Source organism: Amblyomma americanum, chromosome 7 (assembly GCF_052857255.1).
Source record: "Amblyomma americanum isolate KBUSLIRL-KWMA chromosome 7, ASM5285725v1, whole genome shotgun sequence".
In the NCBI taxonomy this organism is placed as follows: Eukaryota; Metazoa; Arthropoda; class Arachnida; order Ixodida; family Ixodidae; genus Amblyomma; species Amblyomma americanum.
In genome coordinates this window covers 52769714-52780373 of record NC_135503.1, presented here as the reverse complement: position 1 = coordinate 52780373, position 10660 = coordinate 52769714, and positions in this window count along the sequence as shown.

The following is a 10660-nucleotide window of genomic DNA, read 5'->3' as shown; positions in this document are numbered from 1 at the left end:
CAGTGGAAATAAAAAAATACGTGTGCTGAAGATTCATCCAAAGCCATTCACTCTCACGTTGCTTTAGCTGAAATTGTTGCCTTTTTTCGTTAAAAAAAAAGCATCACTCATATCTGGAAAGAAACCTGGCGCTGAGAATTTAATTTAGAGCGGTGTTTAATTTCTAACTTCACAGAATTTCAGATAGCTGATATGCAGACTCATACCCTCACCTGGAGTAAGACCAAAATAAAAGAAATCGCCTCCGCTATGCAGCGTTGTAGGGAATAGTCCTTATTAACAGGAATAAAAAAAAGTGGATTAGCAAAGAAATTCTGCACAGCCAGAGCTTCCACCGTGAATTGCAAAACTAGCATTATGAACCGGGTTTTTATATTGCAGAAAGCTGATATTCAATTAAGGAAACTTTAGTTTCCTATGTGGGGCTTCGCATTTCGTATGCGTCGAAACGCAACCGCCGCGTTCGGTAATCAAAACCGCGACTTCAGGTTCAGTAGTGGAATGCCACAGGCACTGATCAATACTGGCTCTTAACGAGAATGAAAATAATGCGGCAGTTCTGTAGTTCGGTGAAATTCTGTAGTTGTGTGTTTAAAGGTATTCTGCTTTAAGGACAAGTGCTGCTATCCACGTCTCTCAGGTAGAACAATACGTAAAATGAACACTCGGCCAAACACAGGAGGCACAAGCCCTCGCTATGCTGACAATACATGCAAGGCTGTTTGCATACGTATGGGTTCTGGGGGCTAGCAGCACCGCACAATAATCACACTCCATTTCTCTTCAAATAGCGCCCCGCACAGGTAACCTTGCTACTTTTAGAATCAGCGCACGTCTGCGCATAGCACACTTCAAAAATGGCCTAAGTACACAGTTTGCATGCGTTGGAATGGCCGGCATTCGAAATATCTGCAACTTTAGCGTCTCAAATCCTAGCAGACCCGCATTTTTCTCCAGTGAAATGCTGCCTAAATTGCATTTGTGGAAAAGCCCAGCCTATTTCAAGCAGCAGCCTTGGCTCGGGGGCATTTAAAATCAGCCTAACGACCACGGTGGGGTTTCTGTATTGATGATCTGTACCGTGCGGACGTGAGCATTATGCTGAGTTTACTGAAGAAATGTTTTATTTGATTATTTGATACTCAGTTTTACAGTCGACGAGGCACGCTCATTGTTTACCGCAAGCTATGCGTTTACCGGCATAAAAAGACACCATGTGAGCGGTGCAGAATTCATACTGCATCAGTCGTGCATTCTTTTTAAGTACGCAGAGATCGCGCCGCACTGATGATTTGTGCAGAATCTGGCAGCACATGGGGGAGAATACCCGACAAGCATGAATCGTAAGAGAGAACTGACGTTAATTTTTCTAGTCTTCCTTTCTAGAGCAGATTGCTCTTTTGGGTTACGGGGTCTGAACGTAAGGCGTTTTCTTCATGAATGCTGAATATCTCTTCTTTTAAAGGCATATAAGCAATAGAAATTGTGCTATATTCAGCATACGGCAATGAAAAAAGGTAAGGCCATTTCTGTGGCCAATAAGAGAAGTCTCTGTTGATTTACTACTATAGACCTGAAGGAGATTCATTCCTGTAAGTTTCCGACAATAATTGCTTGAGGCTCTAATAATATACGTAACCTACATTGTGATCGATACACAAATGTTAATAAAATTGTGGCTATTTGCTGCAATAGAAGAAGCGAGAGGAAGAACAACGCCGGGAGAAAAAAGCGTTCTATACTAAGTCTATAAGAACTTTGACTCAGCAGCTTTCGGGGCTGCGTCGGGTGTAATAAATGTGGTATGGAAAAGGAGGAAAATTCCCTACACTCTCAACACTTGAGTGTGGTTCCGTTAGTAAAGGCTGGAAAAGTGCCACCAGAGCACAGTAAATACGGCCTATTTCAGTTAAGTACACCATTTGTAAAATTTATGAGAAGATTATTTTCACGCTCTTCTCAAAGTGGCTGTAAGGTGGGCAAAAGTGCCAATAACTAGAATTCGGTTCTGGGAAGGGCTGGGCACGAAATTGTATTGCCTACAAGGCCTAAACATATCATAGATGTGAAGGCTCATAGCCACCTTGTACGCATAGAGGTGGCTACGGATGCTGAGAAGGCATATGACAAAGTGTCACACGTCTAGAGCATTGAGAATATGGAAGGCATGGGGTTTCTTTTACAGGTTACTAAAGTTGCACAGAACATGTTTAAGGACAGCATGGTTTGTCTCCGTCTCAAAGGAAAGGTGCTCAGTAATTACATGTCAAAAAAGGAGCACTAGGTTGAAAGGTACCCCTTATATTTTTCAATATATAATTCACACTGTCGGCAATAAATTGTCTAAAATATCGCAGGTGCAGCTTATGAGTTGGGCTGATGTTGTCAAGATATAGTCCAGTATTTTCTAGTGGATTCCCTCAAGGCGGGGCAAATTTTTAATAAGGGAGCAATTACTCGTTACAATTCATCAAGTGGTGCCCAATGGTTACGAAGCAAGACTGTACAGCTTTGTTTGTGTTGCCTCAAGGCTGCGCTTGGATCAATGCTAATGACTAATTGCCTCATTATTAGGATGTCAAGATACGGTCTACTCATCAACAGCTAGAGACACAGAACCCTCTTACACTTGAGGCCTTAAACGCATTGAAAGAATACGTCCGCAAAGCTCGCCTAGAACAGTCAACACAAAATTCCATATGCATTCACGCGCGTTGCAAAAGCAGAACCAATCGATAACTAAAGGAGTAAGGATCAAAATTGAAGATAAAACGTTACAAGATGATGACTTGAAGTCTTTGGGCTAGACATTTATAAGTCTGCGAAAGGAACACAGGGGCTCTATAGGGGAAAGAAAGTGTCAGGGACTTTCATACACTTTATAAAATGCGTATGTTATCAAGCAGCTAGAGCCCAAATGGAGATAATCAGAAGTCTTGCACGTTCGGTCTTTCAACACCTCAGACTACATCCCACTTAGTCTCACTGACTTACGGGATGACAGTGGGGAGCACTCGAAACAAAAACATGTAAGCACGCAATGCGCACCATGACGCCCTTGCCGAAAAATAAAAAAACCTAAACTTATCCCGATTTTCTGCTTGTAAGCAGAGTGGAACGCATTTAAAGAACATATTGAGCAGCATGAGGCAATAAGATATATAAAGAGTTCGTTATGTTGGTTGTCGCTACATGCAATAAGGTGACAGCAAAAAAATTGAAAATGACAATTAAGAGCTCCATCCATGGAGATACGAGACGATAATTCTTATCAAGACGACTTAACTCTGTTATGAAGAAAAGCTCACAACCCGAACTATGGTTGACATACATTCTGGAGCGTATTTAGCGTATACGGAAGCATTGGGCTTAAAATAGGGCACTACAACAGCGACTAGTAGTGCGACACACCCTCAGCTAGTGATCTATCGTGAACGCGTCTACGACCACTCAAACACGTTATCAGGAGCTTTACATTGTGCGGGGTACCATGGAGCCCACAAAAAACATTGTGTCTATAACAGAGTCCGTATTTACACACCACTAGCGGAAGCTAAACAAGTCGAGAGATCAGAAGAGACAAGGCTCAATAAAAATATAACGAAACGAATCCAGATACAGCGGACACCTACAGTGGACTGCGCTCCTCGCCACTTCGCTGTTCCGGTGTGGGTGGGGCAGAGATTGTCACAAGCTATATGCGCCACGGAGTGATGCGTTTTGATTTACGTCTCTTCGCTGTCTTCATAGGCGCACGGTTTATGAACGACGCAATAAATGGCCCAAATTGGTTGAACCGCAGCAGTGATAGTAATCAAGTTTTCGAAATGTTAAAAATAGATATGGCTACTACTAACAACAGGCTACAAATCTATATTTTCAATCAGAAAGCCATCAGTAATCGAGGGCGACCCTGCGCCCCACCTCAGGATGGCGGAGGTAGCTTGAGGAGCAGGGTATGTATGGGACGCCACCAACGATTGAACGAAATCGAGTAACTTAGCTAAGAGACCTAGGGCTATAAAAGTAGCATATATTTTATGTCAAGCTTTCTTCAACATCACTTTTAATTGTGAGGCAACAATAAAATATTGTTTAATATTGTTATGAACACATCGATGGTAATGGCGTACTCTTTCGATGCGTCGGAAAATCCTGCTTTTAAAAGTTTGTCTTGTGCTCGAACCAAATGGTTAGGACTGTCATATAAATCCAGTGGAGTGCGTTTTTTACAATAAACAGCGGAAACCGACGAGCTATATATTGATTGTTGTGGTGAAATCTTGCAGTGAGCGAAAAATTTTCGTTTATAAACAACTTCCCGTTGAAAAATAGCGCTTGCCCAGAATTTCTGCGCAAGGGCTACAAATGTATCAACGATCTGCCGCTAGCTAATACTTCATGGCCATTGACGCTCAAACACGCCAACGCTGTTTGGGAGGCTGATTCAGACGATTTCTGGTTTAAAATGCGAGCTTCGACCAGTCACATCAAGAAAATAACGAGGGTCGCGTATACGTCAATAATTGTCACCAACAACAGTTTTCGGCGTGTATGCGATACATAAGTGGATTTACTTAAGACTAGCAAAACTAAAATGTTCTTCTGCCTTCATTTTTGGCTTTAGGACCGGCACAGTGACTGATAAAAAAGCAGTGGCCGCTGTTGGAGTGAGACTGGATATCAATATTTGTAATCGTAAAAAAGCAACGTTCATCAATAGTAGTAGGATGAAAACTTGGGCGTGTTGATATATATGCATTTTGGGTGAAACGGTGCAGCCGGATAAAAGACAGACAGAATGAAAACGCAGTGCTCGTCTGAGCTATTTTCTTTCTTTCTGTCTTTCGTCCGGCTGTGATGTTTCACGCAAAAACCATTAACAGCCCAGTCTGCTGTTTCAGATAAGGAGGCAGACTGTCTTAGCTTCAAGAACTCCTCATTTTGAATATTGAACTCTCATGTACACATTTTCTCAATATATTTTCTACAACTTTATTCACTCAGCGTGATCCGGGGCATATTGAAGGCAGAAGAAACGCATTTCACGCCAGCCTGCGGGCGCCTCAAAAAGTGCATGGCATCAAGATTTTTTATAAACAGATTCTGTTTCTGCATATTTGCACTGACGGGCATATGCCCATGCTACGCAATATAAAGAAAAACTTGACAAGTCCATCAGTTCAGCCAAAGAGAACGTGAAAAAAGGGAACGGCGTGCCCGAGTAATGGATTCCTCTGACTGAACGAAATTTAAATGTAAAGTAGGTGGTGGTAGTGGTTTTTATTAAAAATAATAGCAAAAAGGAAGGAAAAGATTTTTGCTAGCCCCGGCATCTGCCATCGATACTGAAGCACCTGAGCTGGGGCAGCGGAAATAAAGGATACCAGGCAGAATGGAGAAATGAAATGAAAGAGGTGAGGGGACAGGAAGAGAGGATAGGGGGAGAAGTAATATGTACAAACTATTTACACAATAAGAAATGTCTCCAGGTTGTGCGCGTGATTAGTTCATTCTAGAGGAATTAAATCACACACGCGCACAGCACTGTGTTGGTTACAACTGGAGTGGGGCGTCCAGTTATTATTCGTTCAAGGTAGAACTCGCGGAGCGTTCGGTCACTGCGTGTAACTACCTGACGGAGAACAGACGGGACGTCAAGCCCGTGTGTTCGAGGAATGCACAGAGGCTCACCAAACTTCGCTCACGAGTGCGCGCACTGCCCTGCGGCCACAATAGCGTCTTGATGGAGTCTGGTAGTATGCCCTGCGCCCTATAGGCCGCGAGCATATCGCGACGAGCATCGGCGAACGCGGCACAGTGAAGGAGCAGATGTAAAGTAAAGTAGTAAGTAGTAAGTAAAATGTAAAGTAGTGTTTCGTTTTGCCTGCTACTTCCGATTAAAGTTTGGAAGCCTTGAAATGAGCACGTGTCGAACGTGGTCTTTTTTAGTGGATGACTTCCAGACTGAAGTAACCAACGCTGAATATTGCCTACTGTGTGTGGACATACGAGGGCGAGTCAAATGATTGTGAGCCAATCCACCCCGCGAAATAATGGTTCGGTGCATTATCTGCGAAGCATGCGCGTAGCGCACAGACATCTATAATTTACGAAAGTGACACGCAGGTGTGAGGGCTATTGTTCTTAATGTTCTCATGCACAGGGTTGAACGCAGTTGCGTGACATAATGGACGCTCCAAAAGTTGAACAGCGTGGGGTCGTGAGGTTTTTGACAGCTGAATGTGTTTCCCAACAAGTAATTAGTCGCCGTATGGTTGCCGTGTGCGGTGAACATTACATTTCATTGGTCGCTGCGCGGCGTTGGAGCAAACGGTTCAAAGAAGGACGTGAAAGTTTGAAAGACATTCCAAGACTGGGTCAAAGGCACCGTGCACTCCGCCAATACTACTGTAAAAGTTTATAAGCTGTTTAGACAAGAACAGAGGATAAGCATCGATGAACTGGTAGAGCTTGTGAACATCAGTCACGGTTTGGGTCACACCACAATTAATGGCCGTCTTGGTTATCGGTTGCGACTATCTACATTTTCGGGCAATTAAAAAAAACAGCTGGAGTGGTGGCTCAGTGATTACGGCGCTCGGCTACTTACCCAGAGTGCCCGGGTTATTACCCGACCGCGGCGGCAGCGTTTCGATGAAGGCGAAACGCAAAGGCGCCCATGGGCTGTGCAATGTCAGTGCACGTTAAAGATGTCCAGGTGGTCGAAATTATTCCGGAGACATCCATTACGGCACCTCTTTCTTCCTTTCTTCTTTCACTCCCTCCTTTATCTCTTCCCTTACGGCGCGGTTCAGGTGTCCGCCGATATGTTAGACAGATACTGCACCATTTCCTTTCCCCAAAAACCAATTTTCATTTTCTCAACAGAGTAAGATTCTTGTCGGACAATGACGTGAAAGAATCAGTTACAGACTTTTTGAATCAGCAGCCCAAGGAGTTTAAATGAGACCGGAAGCACGCGACTCGTTAGTCAATGGAACTATTGTCTAAGTTTGTCTGACTGCACAGGGAGACCAGTTTTAAATAAAGTACCCCGTTTTTCATATACTCGCATTATCACTCGATCTCGAAGTAAAAATAAATCTTGCAATTAGCGACTTCTGCTTCTTCTTGTTGATAGCTTGGCTCTCTTACATGAAATTTCAAGAGGTGCACAATTCAGCCATTTGTATGCAAAATTCGTGAGTAAATTATTACTTCACATAAAATTAAACTATTACGCGCGCCGTAAGAAGGTTCAAGACGTTTTTAGCCCTGCATGGAATTTCCCTCCACCGTAGTCGTTGGGGTACCTCCGACTCCATGACGGCGCACTGCTGTGAGACGCCACGCTGTATGGTGTATGGTTGCAAAGGCCCTGGCGGTTAGCTAATACAGATCGTTGTTAGGTGAAATTTGACGTCCGGAAGCTGTACTCTAGGAGGGGAGGGGTTGCTATGAGGTATGCGATATTGGAGTGCTTCAGCTTAATTTCCACCACCTTCGCTCCTTTGAAAAGCCTTCACATCGCAGAACACACTGGCGTTCTTGGCCGCTTCTATTGTAATCCTTCCTTCATGGCGGTGATTCAATCTCGCTATCTTCATCTCGAAGACCTGAAGCCAAAGCAACTGAACCAGCGTGACGTGAGGCAAGCACAGTTTATCTACTGTTTTGTGGGAGTTTTAAACTAGCAGAGTCGCACGGCTACTTTTTTATTAGAAGCCACACCAGTTGCTTGAAATGGATCGAATGCGAAGTGTTCTGAATTCGCGACACGCTGTTTCTCCTAATTCCCTCAGCACTAGGAAACTACCGACACAAATTTTAAAGCAGCATCGTTAGCTCGCACAGTGAATAAGCTGTCGTTTTTCGTTTTTTTAAACAACTAATTCTTTCACTTCTGCAATTAAAAAGCATTGCCCTCATTGCTTCAATTGCTTGCTTAAATCTATTCATACTGACTTACACTTAATCAGCAACTTTTTTCTGCCTTTGATACAAATACTGACGGCCAGATATTGAGATGAAAAGGCTAAGCTGGTCTCTCCAACTGACCGTTGGCGTTTGATTATACTTCGTGAAAGAGTGCCTGTAATTTTGTACGTCCACAAATGCACCCATCGAAAGGCACCCTTGAAAATCACAGCCCTTGATTTCCGAGGAGCAGGCCACTGTCTAAGTGGCCGCCTAGCGAGTACTGATGGCGCCTCTTCCATTACTCGTGCTGAGAATTTGGCGGTGTTCGGTGACTCGTTGTATGTGCCCACAGAAAAGCTATGCGGGCATCTTCTGTTTGTTGTTTGCTGCTCTATTTTTTACTAGTCGCCTTCGTAGCCGGTATCTGTCCTACAACTGAGCTCCCCTCCAAGTTGCATGACTGTGTTTGCTTTAGTTCTAGATACAGCTTCCCTTACTTATGTGCCTTGTAGACAAAAAAACGACGTCGTTATTTTCGTGTATATACGAATAAATGTTGCTTACCCTGACGTGGTCTCTTGCTTGTCCTCAGGGTATTATTAAATGATTTATAGTTTTCATGACTATTCGTCCAGTAGTTTTTTTTTTTCTCTTCACTCTTTCTGCCTCCTGAAACGGCCCTCTGAGACAATATTGCGAGAAAGGCATGCAAACTGGCGACAATCTTCGCTGTTTCTGCTTACGCAGTGGAGATGTGAATTCTCAGCCATCGTTACACGGTAACGATTTCTTTATTTTGCGAGCGTCTAATCCCACATAATACATGTGAAAACGCATTGTTTGCTTCACTCAGTGCTTGTTTTTAAAAATAAGTAGTGGAGAAACTTGAATACTGTAAGTATAGAGACGATTAGAAATAAATTTCTTTGTTTGTTCAGAGCGTGATTGTTAAAATATATGAGATTTTACAGCTCCTTCCAAGTCAGAAACACTATTACAACCGTGGGATGTTTTTAGCAACACATCTCCTCAAGCTTTTCCTTGAGCAAAAAAAAAATGACGCTTATGTTTAAACGCATAACGCCTGACGCTTACTAAAAGGGCACTATTGCGCATTCTGCTCCGTTCAACGTAGATAGAAATTTATGCTCAGTTAATACATACTTCCTGACTAAAGCAACGCCAAAACAATTATAGGAATCTTTAGTAAAGCCTCGTTCATTTTAGCCGAGGAAATGCTTTACGCCAAAAGAATCAGACTGAAACTGCACTTCTTGCACACCACGCAATTTAAACAAAAGAGAATAACGGTGTAGGTTCAGAACTTTCGATTTCTAATAAAAACAGCAAGCGCAGTCTTAAATATGACCCAAAAATAGTTCGAAGAACATTTGTTTGGCATCTTCCGTGAACAGAAAGTTCGCGAGATGGGAATTGTGAAACGTGAGAGTAACGCCGCCAGAAGCCCCCCCCCCCCCCCTTTCTTTTTTACTGTGAGGCCTCAGCATCGAGCGACCATCAAAAAAAAAAAGCTAGGGAGCCGTATGCAATAAGCTGCAAATTCTTCATATCTTATTACTTTACACAGCACCCAAAAGTTATCGCCTTCGAAAATTTACCGAACCTTGTTTCCGTGACAATTTTTTTTATCTGCTTTTTACTCAGTACGTAAATAAACACCTCAGGATAAGATGATGAAGTAACATATAAACAAAAAGAATTTCTTAGGCCTCAAAAACCTTCTTTGTGAAGAAAAGCCCGAGCGACAAAAGCAGGGTGCGCCGAAGTATGACTGAGCGAGCGATTTACATGCAAACAAGGCGCCTCGATCATCACGCCTCGGGGTAACTCTAGCAGCCTATGCTCACATGTTATTTGTTCTAACTGCTCGAGCGCTTCATCAAAGCATAGTGGAAGCTCCTTTGGGGCAGGGTATTGTTACTTGATGCCTTCTCATTACCGCTCACCAGAGATGCATGCGTAATATATACCAGGGCGAGCAGACAAGTATATACGTGCAGAGGAAACTGCGCGGATCCTGTGATACCCTGCACGTTCAAAAACAAACGCCAGAAAAGCATCTGCTGAAGCGAACAAAAACACTATCATGGGTGTAACAACGCTGACTATAATCTAAACCCAAATAACGCATGCACAAAAATTGGTATAGACTCGCGGATCGGGTGGTGCGTGTGCACTTGCCGCGATGGCTCATTTCTTAGAACACTCGACTGCTGAGCCGGAGGACGTTTCTCGACCACGGCGGCCGCGTCTGGATGCAGGCGAAACGGACAAGACGCCCGTTTTGCGTTAAAAAGCCCCAGTTTGTCGAAATGCACCCCGAATCGTCCATTACTGCATGTCTTTCTTGCTTCTTTGCCGCCCAGTTTCCTCCTTTTCCTCAAGCTGCCCACCACGGGTGGCCAATGGTTAGCGCGCTCCGCCACTGAGCCAGAGTCCCCTGGTTCGAACCTGGCCGCGGCTGCCGCGTTTCAATTAAACCGAAGCGCAAAAGGCGCTCGTGTGCTGTGCGATGTCAGTGTGCGTTAAAGATCCCCAGGTGGTGGAAATTATTCCGGAGCCCTCCACTAGGGCACCTCTTTCTTCCTGTCTTCTTTCACGGCCTCCTTTATCTCATCTCTTACGGCGCGGTTCAGGTGTCCGCCTAGATGTGAGACAGATATTGCGTGATTTCCGTTCCTCTAAAACCACTTGTTTTCGAACGCGAGAGCGTTAG